Source organism: Humulus lupulus, chromosome 1, assembly GCF_963169125.1.
Source record: "Humulus lupulus chromosome 1, drHumLupu1.1, whole genome shotgun sequence".
Lineage (NCBI taxonomy): Eukaryota > Viridiplantae > Streptophyta > Magnoliopsida > Rosales > Cannabaceae > Humulus > Humulus lupulus.
The window spans coordinates 176,054,316-176,067,317 of record NC_084793.1 but is presented as its reverse complement, the minus strand read 5'-3'; the positions used below and the strand labels follow the sequence as shown (position 1 = coordinate 176,067,317).

At 38.8% G+C, this 13,002-nt stretch overlaps 1 non-coding gene across 1 annotated transcript; it reads right to left on the bottom strand.

Annotated features, from left to right (window-relative positions):
- Positions 1 to 5,433: 5,433 nt before the first annotated feature.
- Positions 5,434 to 5,540, bottom strand: LOC133813015 (small nucleolar RNA R71). The gene has a single exon (XR_009884065.1). It is a non-coding gene; the product is annotated as a small nucleolar RNA R71 (small nucleolar RNA).
- Positions 5,541 to 13,002: the final 7,462 nt, after the last annotated feature.

Genomic DNA, 13,002 nt, shown 5'->3' with positions numbered 1-13,002 from the left:
CACTGACACATTTTTAGGCACTCTTAGGTACTAAATTTATTTTTTCCCATGCATGCTATATTTTCACTACTTAGATAAATTTTTCTAAGTAGAACAATAAATTTTGTTCTTGTTGTATTTTATCTGTATGGTTACTCACCTCCCCATTTTTTAATTTTTGTAGATGAATCGCTTTGACTATAGGGGAGGTGACAACCACACGGACTCCGATACATCTATCCTGCAGTCAATCGAGACCCCTCAAAGCAGCGACTCCTCATAAAAGTCTTCCACTAGTCGCACTCCTGAGGATCGCCTCCGCCGCTTCAAGCAGATCCTTCCCCGTTCAGCTTTGTACTTCCTCCACGAAGAGCAGTTTCTTCGACAAGCTGCACAGTCGACCATGAGGGTGAAGAAGTCCAATAGACTCCCCCAAGACCAAGATCCACAAGCTGCCCGTAGAGCGGTGCAAAAGGTGGTGGAACGCAGTGAGGCCCACACTGCAGCTTCTTCGAGATCACCTCTTCAGGTGTCAAACTCAAGCAAGACTCGGAGACGAATCACCTAGGAGTTTGCCACCGAGGTCCAGCACTTGGCCGTTCAAAAACAACGGAAGGCAGGAGAAGATACACCTTCTTGGTTCACTGTCCAGCCTACAAAACTCAATCCCGGGATGTTCGACAAACACATCCAAGCTTTGGGTTTGAGTGGGGTGAACGTGATATGTCTGCGCCCTCACCAGAGAGCCAACAGGCCCGGTGGACCATACTGTGCCTGGTCCAGGCACCATATCTACGCAGGAGCAACAATCCCGCTACACTCTTTTTTCCGGTCTGTAGCAGATTACTTCAACGTCTCCCCTTTCCAGATCTCTCCGAACGAGATTCAGGCGTTGTCTGCACTGTACATTCTCTACTATCTGCAAGGCTGGGATGAGCCTACTCCTCATGAGGTACATTACTTGTTCGACTTCAGGACTAACCCAAGCCATAAGAACACATGTTTTTTCCACTTCTTTCACAGGCAAAAGGGGGTTAAATACCTTTATGGTATCGCACACAAGTCGAACCCCAGGAAATACTACACAGAGTATTTCCTCACATCAGACATCAAAGCCAACAATTTGGCTTTTACACATGCGGGTCCGTTCAAGCAACCCTTGCCCACTCAAGAGATGTTCAAGCGAGCAAAGGAGTTGGCTAACATGTGTATTGAGGAGAAGGACATGAAAATTTTGGTTACCGTGGACAACCTTCAGATAGTGGGCTTGATTCCATGTAACCAAAATATTACAGCGGAGAGTACCACTGAGGAGAATAATGCGACCGATTAGTCCAACGTCGGGACTGAGGTGGTGACTGACCAGTTTTCTCCTGGGCCATCTCCACACTCCCGTAGACCAGGCGATCTTGTCATTAGGGAGCCTCAGCCTGAGTATCAGCGCAGTCCTGCTATTCCTGCCTAGCCCGGGAAGGGAAAGGCCATCCAGCCTGAGAGGGACCTCAGCTCATCATCTGACGACAAGGACGACTTCCTCGATCAGATCCTCAACTCAGGTCTAGTAGTCATAGCAATATGTTTGATAACTTGGTGATTTGAGACTAATAAAACTGTAGTAGTAGTATACTTATCTACATTTTACTATATATATATTTTTAACGAATCTTGTGTTTTCCTCTTTTGTAGATCCAGAGATGTCCAGGCACTGCATCTCTCCTCCTACCCCGAAGAAGAAGTCTGGCGAAGGAAGTGGCTCCACTCCCCTGAGCAAGGTCCCGAGGACAGTGCCACTGAGCCAAGGGAGACAACCTGAGGGGTTAGTTACGATCCCGCAGTTGACCCCTTCCTCGCTTCCTCCATCAGTGAGCCTAACTCCCCCTTGTCCGACCGGCCCGAGTGAGGCACTACGTACTGCTAGTACCATTGGGAGGGGGGAAGTTGATCAGACCCTCCACGAGGCTTCAACGATTCAAGGCTTTGAATCCTTCCCTCGACTCAGTGTTGATGTTGTCTTAGAGAGAGGGATTGCTCAGTTGGCGAATGTAAGTGCTCAACCACAAGATAGTTTGTTAGTTATGTTCATACTTTGTAGTAACCTTTTGTTTTTCATGCAGACGCTCATGACCATCTGTCATGCCCAGCACCGATCAGTCGACTACAAGGAGTTGATCAAGGTCTTAAATGATCAACTAGTGGAGGCTCAAGCTAAGGTGGATGCTTTTCAATCCAAGTTGGAGCGGTCAGAGAAGACTGTGGCTGAGCAAAAGGAGTCTCTTAAGGGGTTGGCTGATGGGAATGATCAACTAACCCAAGCCAACAAGTCACTGACTGATCGGCTAGACAGACTAACTCGTGAGAACGAGGGGTTATCTCGCGAGAACGAGGGACTAATTTGCGAGAATGAGGAGCTGAAGCAAGATAAGGAAGCTGATCTGACTCGCTACGAGGAGGTCTGCTTCAACTATTTTTATCAGGTGTGGAAGCTAAACAAGCCTCTCAACCTCGACTTTCTCACCGAGGAGATTAAGGCAGAGGAGCTCGCCAAATGTGAGGCTAGGGCTGCTGAGGAAGCTGCTAATCCTACCGGCACTACATCTGCTTCCCCTACGCTATCATTCCGACAGGAAGGAGCAGTTGATGCCGAGGAGGGGGTTGATCAACCTACTAGAGCCGACCAATGATCCCTCATCCTACCAGAGAAGCTTCTGACCGACCAGACAAGTTGTTGTCCTACCAGCCTTCTATCATACTTTGTTTTGTGTTTTGTTATATACTTTTGCTCGTATGATCGAGCTGTTTGGCACTTGCACTTTACTTTTCTTTTTTAACTAGCTTGAAACATTTAAGTCTTTTTACACTTAAAACATTACAAGTTTATTGTGAATAGTAAAGTCTCTATATGCCCTTTATTTTCACATGAGTACTTAGTTTTCTAACTTAGAAATTCTAAACATTTCATAAGTCCATACTAAATATAATTTCTCATGCTCTTATTGCTCTAACATTTTATGAGCATAACGTTTATTATCACACGAATATCTGATTCTAACTTAAAATTTTAAAAATTCCAAGTTACTTAAGCTTTGTCAAACAAGTTAACTTAATGGACTTTTTAGACTTTAAAAATTTACAAGTCAGCCTAAAAACAGATATCTTTGCTCGTGCTCTTATTGCCTATGTTGAAGTGCACGTTAGTATACCCTATGTGCCCCCCAAGTGATTGAGGGTTGAAAAATCCTTGATCACTTGCTACTTGACCGAATTTGTCCGAGTAGTTACTACTCGTGAAACACATAGAATATTGATAAGGTCATTTTTTTATTAATATTTACTAAGTTTTTCTATGCTTGGATGGTGTTATGATAGCATTTTTAATAGTTTTCACTAAGTTTTGTGATTCTACCACATATTTTCTACGTTGCATTTTATGATGATAAATCTGACATTTTGATGGCAAGTGTAGTTAAAATAAAGTTTTAGGAGTATTCAAAGCTTTCGGGATTGAAATGTGGAAGTGGTGGCAATGTGGAAGCTTTCTAAGATCAAGAATTGAAGAATTTGGAGGTAGGCAGCGGCACTTTAAGTGGAAATTGCACTTTCAGAATTTTTCTTCCAGACAGGCCGCTGCCTATGGTGCCAGGCCGCTGCGTGAAAATTTCAGGCCGCTGCCTGAGGGACAGATTTAGGCACAGTTTTGTTCTAGGTCGCGGCTTGCATTTTTCAAGCCGCGGCTCGCGACGTCGTTTTCAGATTTTTGTTTCTTTTTAATTAGAATTTAATTGAGACTATAAATAATTATTAGGGTTAATTTTAGATTAGGTTTTTGATGACGGTTTAGAGAGACAAAAAGACTGAAAGGAGGCTGAAGAAAAGACTACAAGACTACATTACTTTTGTTCATCAATCTAGTTATTTTCTTCCCTTTATCTCTTTAATTTTAATTATAATTATGTTTGTGATTATGATTACAATTATGGAGTAGATTCTTTTTAGGTTAAGGGTTAATTCAAAACCCAAGACATGAATTCTTGATTATTAATAATGAATATTGTTCTTCAATTTCTCTTAATATTAGATTGTTTCTATTTTTCCAATTGAATGTTATGAATCTTGTAATTTCTTGTTAGGTGGCCAACTAATTAAGGTTTTACATTGTTCAATTGTCATCTTAGAATTACTACTCACCTAATAGTTTAGGATTCTAAGTGTGTGTGATAAATTGCAATTAATAGTTAAGTCAAAAGAATTGTTGATTGTGATGAAAAATTGAACCTAGGTTAAATGAATTATATGCTTCATTAATTTATTGCCTAGATTAACTTGTTTCCATAGAACTTAATGCTTTATCTAAGTTAAATAGATTGTATACTTCATAGATTTATTGCTTAGATAAAAGAGTTAATTATTGAGCGCTTCGCCTTGATTACTTATAATAGGGAGACTGAGATAATTGACTGCTTCAGCGTTATCTGCGGGGTTAATAGTTTAATTGAGAAATTGGAATAATATTTATTAGTAGTGATTAGGAATGATTGTTGAGGGTGGAGATTAACCTTTAACTGCTTTTTAATATCGTAATCCAAATCTTTATTTTTCTTTCTAATTTATGTTATTTAATTTTGCATAAAAAATCAAAATCCCCTTTTAAGTTTTAGTGTTAATTCTTGAATAATAAAGTGAACGATAGTCCTCGTGGGTTCGACCTGTACTTGCTATTATACTGAAATAATTGAAAGTATTGAAAGAAAAATTATTGTTAAATTTGTGTGGTATACGACAGCCATCAAATTTTTGGCGCCGTTGCCGGGGACTATTGTTATTCTCTTTGTTATTCAAATTTATTTATTTGTGACTAATTAGTTCTTACTGTGGAATTATCAGGTGTATATGTCTGGTGAAGACGATACTCAAGAAAGGTTATCTCGGCTTAAACAATATCTTGAGTCATCATCAGCTTCTCGGTCTTCAAGAATTATTACTGATAATCCGCTCTTTCAACGTCTTGCTCCGCAAGAAAATCCTGTTAAAGTGCCATTACTGTCTGACAACGAATCTGATTCTGACGATTCAGTTTGATCTTATAGAACAATGGCACAGCAAAGGACATTGAAAGAGTTGGCAGCGCCAAATCTTGACCAACAACCACTATGCATCCAATATCCACCGTTGGATGTAAACTTTGAGCTAAAGTCGGGCGTCATCCACTTATTGCCTTCTTTCCATGGGCTGCCTGGTGAGGATCCGAATAAACATTTGAAGGAGTTTCATATTGTCTGTTCTAGTATGAAACCCGCTGCAGTGACTGAGGAACAAATTAAGCTGTGAGCTTTTCCTTTCTCCCTAAAGGATGCAGCTAAAGAGTGGTTGTACTATCTTCCACCGGGTACTGTTGAAACTTGGAATGGTATGAAGACTATGTTCCTAGAACGATACTTTCCAGCATCTAAAGTTGGAAGCATCAGGAAAGAGATCTGTGGTATAAGGCAGTATACAGGAGAGTCTTTGTATGAGTATTGGGAGAGATTTAAGAGGTTGTGTGCTAGCTGCCCTCATCATCAGATAAGTGAACAGCTCCTCATTTAGTACTTTTATGAAGGATTACAATCACTAGATAGGAGTATGATTGATGCAGCCAGTGGGGGTGCACTAGTTGATAAGACTCCTGCTGCAGCCAGGAGCTTGATTTCTAATATGGCTGCTAACTCACAACAGTTTGGCATTCGTCAAGATCCTGTTCCACTGCCCAAATCAGCTAATGAAGTGAACACCTCAAATGCTAATCAGCTGGGTCAACAATTGGCTCAATTAACTGCAGTGGTACAACAACTAGCTTTGGGCCAACAGGTGCAGCCATGTGGAATCTGTCAAGTAGTGGGGCACCCTACTGATACGTGCCCTACTCTAGTGGAGGGAGAAACTGAGGGTGTTAACGCTGTAGGAAATTTTCCTGGTCAATTACGTCAGATGTATTATGAACCATTTTCACAAACTTATAATCCTGGCTGGCGTGATCATCCAAACCTTCGATATGGGAATCAACAACAAATAGCTCCGCAACCAACAGCAGCAAGACCACCTGGTTTCACTACACAACAGAGGTCTCAAAATAATTATGTACCTAGACCATCACAACCACCGCAGGCTGCTCCACCACCAAGTGCCAAACCTTCTACTGAGGATTTAATCAATGCACTTGCTACAAATACTCTTCAATTTCAGCAAGCCACTCAAGCTTCCATCAAAAGTTTGGAGAATCAGGTGGGACAATTAGTAGCATCATATAACCGGTTGGAGGCTCATCTGTCAAATAAATTGCCTTCACAACCTGAGATGAATCCCAAGGAGAATGCTAGTGCAGTAACTTTGCGCAGTGGGACGCAATATGATCCACCCAATCCTCCAATGCCCAGTAAATTGTCATCCAAGCCACAAGTTGATTGCTTAGTTAATGAAGATGTTCCTCCAAAGCCAACCACCCCTACACAACTCAGCCCTAAGCCTACTTTTGTCATTCCACCTCCATTCCCAAGCAGGCTAAAGAAGACTAAAAAGGAAGACGTTGACAAGGAAATTCTTGATACATTCCGAAAGGTAGAAGTGAATATTCCTCTTCTTGACGCTATTAAACAAGTGTCGCGCTATGCCATGTTTCTGAAAGAGTTGTGCACTAATAAGCGTAAGTTGAGGGGTAATGAAAAAGTTAGTGTGGGGGAGAATGTTTCCGCAGTTCTTCAAAAGAAGCTTCCACCAAAGTGTAAGGATCCTGGTACTTTTACTATCCCTTGCACTATTGGAAATAAAAGAATTGAGCGTTGTATGTTGGATTTGGGAGCCTCTATCAATGTCATGCCATTCTCCATTTATGCTTCATTGAATCTCGGTCCACTTGAAGAAACAGGGGTGATTATTCAACTTGCTGATAGGTCGAATGCTTATCCCAAGGGTGTAATAGAAGATGTTTTAGTTCAAGTGAATGAATTGGTGTTTCCGGCTGATTTTTATGTTCTTGATATGGAAGATGAATCTATTCCATGCTCCACTCCAATTTTTTTTGGGAAGGCCATTCATGAAAACTGCGAGAACTAAGATTGATGTGCATGATGGTACGTTGACCATGGAATTTGATGGGGAGACTATTCGATTTAATATTTTTGAGGCTATGAGATATCCAAGTGATGTGCATGCTGTTTACTCTCTTGATGTGTTGGATATTCTTTCTCAACGAGTTTTAGATTTGCATAATGAAGATTGTTTGGAGGTTGCGTTGAGAGAGCATCTTGTGTTGACCGATGAAGATTTGTCTCATGAGATCATGGATGTCATAACCACACTCAATAGTGGTTTTGACAAGACTTTTAAGAAGGTTGCATTTCTTAATTTGCCGATTTCTAATGAGAAATTGCAGCCATCAATTGTTCAAGCTCCTACACTTGAATTGAAGCCACTTCCGGAGCATCTCAAATATGTTTACTTGGGGAGGAACGAGACACTTCCCTGCGGTGTTTGTGATGGTCTAGGTACATAATTATTTTGATTATGATAATTCATGTACATTCTGAGTTTTGGGGGAATTTTTCTTCATGGTATATAATATGTTGGAGATGGTATTTATATGCACTCTATGTGTTTGATAAAAAGTTTGTGAGGGATGGAGTATATGGTTGGTGCATAAGTGTTCTTGGGGTGAGTTAGAAATTATTATATAGGAGTTGGTGATGCATTGTGACTCTTTGACCTTGGATATGGGGGCATTTAAACTTTGGAAAGAGTAATGTTGGCCATTGTGGTATTTTTTTTTTCTCTTAATCTTCTAATGACTAACAATGATGTGTTGGGTTTTTGTTCTTTATTTTTCTAATTTTTGGATAGCCATGGCTCCCAAGACAAATAGGAATCAAGCCTCTTCATCGACACCAATTCCATACGATCCCCTAAAATTTGTGTCTATGGAGGCCTATGAGAGCTACTTGAATGCCATTGCTCATGATAAGGCATGGGTCCCTGAGCGAGGATTTGATCTTCATATGCACCATGATCAACCTTTCCTCATGCATCAAATTGAGTCTCGGGGTTGGGAGAAATTATGTGCTCATCCTGAACCGGGCATTGGTCCTATAGTTCGTGAGTTTTATGCCAACGTTGTGGCTCATGAAAATTATAAGGTGAAAGTGAGAGGTGTAAAAATGTCCTTCAAAGTAGCTGATATTAATAGCTATTATGAGCTACCTCACTTTCAGCGAGATGAATATGGTGTGATTAAGGATAATTTTGATCATCAAGCTGTGATTGATGAAATTGCAATGCCGGGTGCTGTTTGGAACTTATATAATAATGGGGCTCCTCGCTACATCAAAGTCGCGTACCTGGATAATAATACAAAGGCTTGGCAGCGGTTCATGGGAGCCAAATTAATGCCAACTGCCCAACTTGGTCATGTGGATATTCACGAAGCAATTCTTCTTTATGCAATTCTGACAGACAAAACCATTAATGTGGGCCAAATTATTCATGCTTCTATCATCCGAAGTATGAATCAAGTGACGAATGGCTTTTATGTTCCCTCTTTGATCACGACGTTATGTAAGCAGGCCGGTGTTCAGTGGGATGAGTCTGAAGACAAGGTGCATCCATTGCGCATCATTGAGCATAATACCCTTGATAGATTGAAGGGGAAAACTGCTGTTCAAGTTAATGATCAAGGTCAATCTTCTACTCCGGCCCCTATTCCTCCTTTGAACGATAGTAGAAGGACCACCCAGCAACGCTTACAAGCTTTGGAGCAAGAGGTTTATTATGGTCGACTTGATATTCGGGCGAATACTCAGCATATCCTGGATCACAACCAGAGGTTTTTCGAATATGCAAGCTATCAGGATATTTGTTACAGAATGGATCAGGCTCGTTTAAACGTTGATATGTCTACATATCCACCTGATCCTACTTGGTTGCAGCCATACCCACCACCGGTTCCCATGCCCATGGTGCCATATCAGGCCCTGTTGATGAGGATGTTGCTGAAGCGGTAGATATGGATATTCCTGAGGAATGATGTGTTATGAGGGAGTTTTTCTTTCTTCTCTTTTCACTTTCTTTTCTATTTTCCTAAGTCCATTGAGGACAATGTACTGTTTAAGTGTGGGGGGGAAGAAAATTAATGTTTTCTGTTGTTAATTTTCTGTTTTGTTAATTTTCTGTTCTTTTCGTTTTATTTAGTGTCTGTTAGTGTTCAGTTGTGGTCTTGTTGAAAGCATTGGTCGATGATGAAACTTTGAATTATGCTTAAAGTGATGTTAGACAATGAGGAATTTTTTTATGATTTGTGTGCTTGACTCCTATGTGAATTGCTATTTTGATTTATTGTTTATTCATTCTATGCACGATTGAATTCACCACTTAAATGTGTTGGAAAAAAAAATTTATGCTTGTTAAATTTTTTTTTTTTTTTTGAAGTCCCAACCACTCTAGAAATCATTAATCAATTATTTGAGGCGAAATCATAAGTACACATGATTAGGAAGATGATTAAAGCAGTTCTTTAGATCGTTTGAGCCGTTCAAGCCAACCTATTATATGATAATCCCTAGTTTCCCATGTTTGAGCCATAATGACTATTTCTTTTCTTCTATGAACAGAAATTTTTGACCTTATACTTCCTTGAAAAATATTTCTTTTAGTAACCCATTACACCATGGTTATATATATGATTTGATCTTGTGGGATGGTTTGTTGAAAAAAAAAAGAAAAAAAAAAGGGGAAATACTTATGGGTTATTTGTTTGGTTGTAATTGGTGTATGATCTCTATTTCTCTCATTGGAATATAATGAAAAAAAAATGATTTGCAATGAAAGAAAATGTATATATGCAAATTTTGCAAAAGTATAAGTGTGGGGGAAATAGTGAGATCATTATGGAAAGAAGAGTAAGAAAAAAAATAGGTACTTCTTGATTTGTATGGGAAAATTTGGGGCAAGTTCAAAGAATGAAGTTGATGTATGCTATGGTGTGATTTGAGCTTAAATGTATCTTTCTCAACTACCCTTAACCTTAGCCTTACATTACAAGCCTATAAAGACCTTTTGATTTTTGATCATTGTGTGTTTATATTAGTGGAGAATGATTGGTTAATGTCTATGGAGTGGATGCTTTTCATTTAAAAACATTTTGGTATATAGGGACTGATTTAAAAGAAAATGATTTGGCAAGTATGGATTAAATTCGATGCATTTGAGTTGGTGTTGTGATTAAGTGCTTAGTAAATTATTCTTGAAAATCAAATGGTAAGTTACATATGGAGTTGAAATTCTAATGAGTATGAAAATCTGAATTGTTTTGGCATTACTTATTTGTATGATTCTCAGTGACATTCAAGCTTTTGACAAGAACGTTGCTTAGTGAGTCTAGATTAGTTTGTTTTATTTTTAGTTTTGTTATTTTAGTGTTTTGCTAAGGGACTAGCAATATTCAAGTGTGGGGGAATTTGATAAGGTCATTTTTGTATTAATATTTACTAAGTTTTTCTATGCTTGGATGGTGTTATGATAGCATTTTTAATAGTTTTCACCAAGTTTTGTGATTCTACCACATATTTTCTACGTTGCGTTTTATGATGATAAATCTGACATTTTGATGGCAAGTGTAGTTAAAATAAAGTTTTAGGAGTATTCAAAGCTTTCGGGATTGAAATGTGGAAGTGGTGGCAATGTGGAAGCTTTCTAAGATCAAGAATTGAAGAATTTGGAGGTAGGCCGCGGCTCATAAAACTCAGGCCGCGACACTGTAAGTGGAAATTACACTTTCAGAATTTTTCTTCCAGACAGGCCGCTGCGCATAAAACCCAGGCCGCTGCGCGAAAATTTCAGGCCGCTGCTTGAGGGACAGATTTAGGCACAGTTTTGTTCTAGGCCGCGGCTCGCGACGTCGTTTTCAGATTTTTGTTTCTTTTTAATTAGAATTTAATTGAGACTATAAATAATTATTAGGGTTAATTTTAGATTAGGTTTTTGATGACGGTTTAGAGAGACAAAAAGACTGAAAGGAGGCTGAAGAAAAGACTACAAGACTACATTACTTTTGTTCATCAATCTAGTTCTTTTCTTCCCTTTATCTCTTTAATTTTAATTATAATTATGTTTGTGATTATGATTACAATTATGGAGTAGATTCTTTTTAGGTTAAGGGTTAATTCAAAACCCAAGACATGAATTCTTGATTATTAATAGTGAATATTGTTCTTCAATTTCTCTCAATATTAGATTGTTTCTATTTTTCCAATTGAATGTTATGAATCTTGTAATTTCTTGTTAGGTGGCCAACTAATTAAGGTTTTACATTGTTCAATTGTCATCTTAGAATTACTACTCACCTAATAGTTTAGGATTCTAAGTGTGTGTGATAAATTGCAATTGATAGTTAAGTCAAAAGAATTGTTGATTGTGATGAAAAATAGAACCTAGGTTAAATGAATTATATGCTTCATTAATTTATTGCCTAGATTAACTTGTTTCCATAGAACTTAATGCTTTATCTAAGTTAAATAGATTGTATGCTTCATAGATTTATTGCTTAGATAAAAGAGTTAATTATTGAGCGCTTCGCCTTGATTACTTATAATAGGGAGACTGAGATAATTGACTGCTTCAGCATTATCTGCGGGGTTAATAGTTTAATTGAGAAATTGCAATAATATTTATTATTAGTGATTAGGAATGATTGTTGAAGGTGGAGATTAACCTTTAACTGCTTTTTAATATCGTAATCCAAATCTTTATTTTTCTTTCTAATTTATGTTATTTAATTTTGCATAAAAAATCAAAATCCCCTTTTAAGTTTTAGTGTTAATTCTTGAATAATAAAGTGAACGATAGTCCTCGTGGGTTCGACCTGTACTTGCTATTATACTGAAATAATTGAAAGTATTGAAAGAAAAATTATTGTTAAATTTGTGTGGTATACGACAACCATCAAATATACAAACATATTTCAGCAATTAACCACTACAAAAACATGCAACTATTTAAACATTGGTCATTCATCTAATGGATACCGACCAGTTGAACACTGCCCGGTATATATGTATATTTATTTTTAGAAGACCTGTTTTGTTTAAATTGTAATGACAGTTGAACACTGCCAAGCAAGAATAACCAACACATATGCAAAATTTGTAGCAAGATTCGACCACGCTGCGCGTGATCTCTTTTATTACTCATAATAAATAAATGACAAAACGTGTCTAATAACGAGTCTCAAACAATACAAACTTAAATAACAAGTTAAGCACTTGATACAAAGCTACTACTTTGTAAGCAGTATTTATTGATAATATTTCCTCAAGTGCTCGCCATTCCAGTAGTTCCTGATCAGCTCTCCATTTAACTGAGCAAGCTTGTAGGTGCCGGGTGGCAGGACTTGCTTAATTTGATACGGTCCTTCCCAGTTTGGTCCTAGTACGCCAGCTGCCGGGTCTCTGACGAACACCTTTCTGAGGACCAAATCTCCGACCTGGAACTTTCGATCTCGGACTTTGGAATTGAAGTAGCGCGCCACTTTTTGCTGATGAGCAACAACTCTCAGGCTTGCCTTCTCTCGTCTCTCCTCGAGGAAATCCAAAGATTCTACTAGCAATTGATGATTCTCCTCCTGGTTGTACATGGTCCTTCGATGAGATGGTGGGTCTACTTCAATAGGTAACATGGCTTCATACCCATATGCCAAAGAAAATGGGGTATGGCCAGTTGCTGTCCGGGCAGTAGTCCTGTATGACCAAAGGACTTCTGGCAATTCTTTCGCCCAAGCACCCTTAGCTTGCTCCAGACGCTTTTTCACAGTGTCCTTCAGAGTTTTGTTTACGGATTCAACCTGCCCATTGGCTTGTGGATGGGCTACCGAGGAGAAACTTTTCGTGATGCCATGCCGAGTGCAGAAATCGATAAATATGTCACTGTCAAATTGGGTGCTGTTGTCAAACACTATTTTCTTGGGCAGACCATAGCGACATATTATATTCTTAACCACAAAGTCCA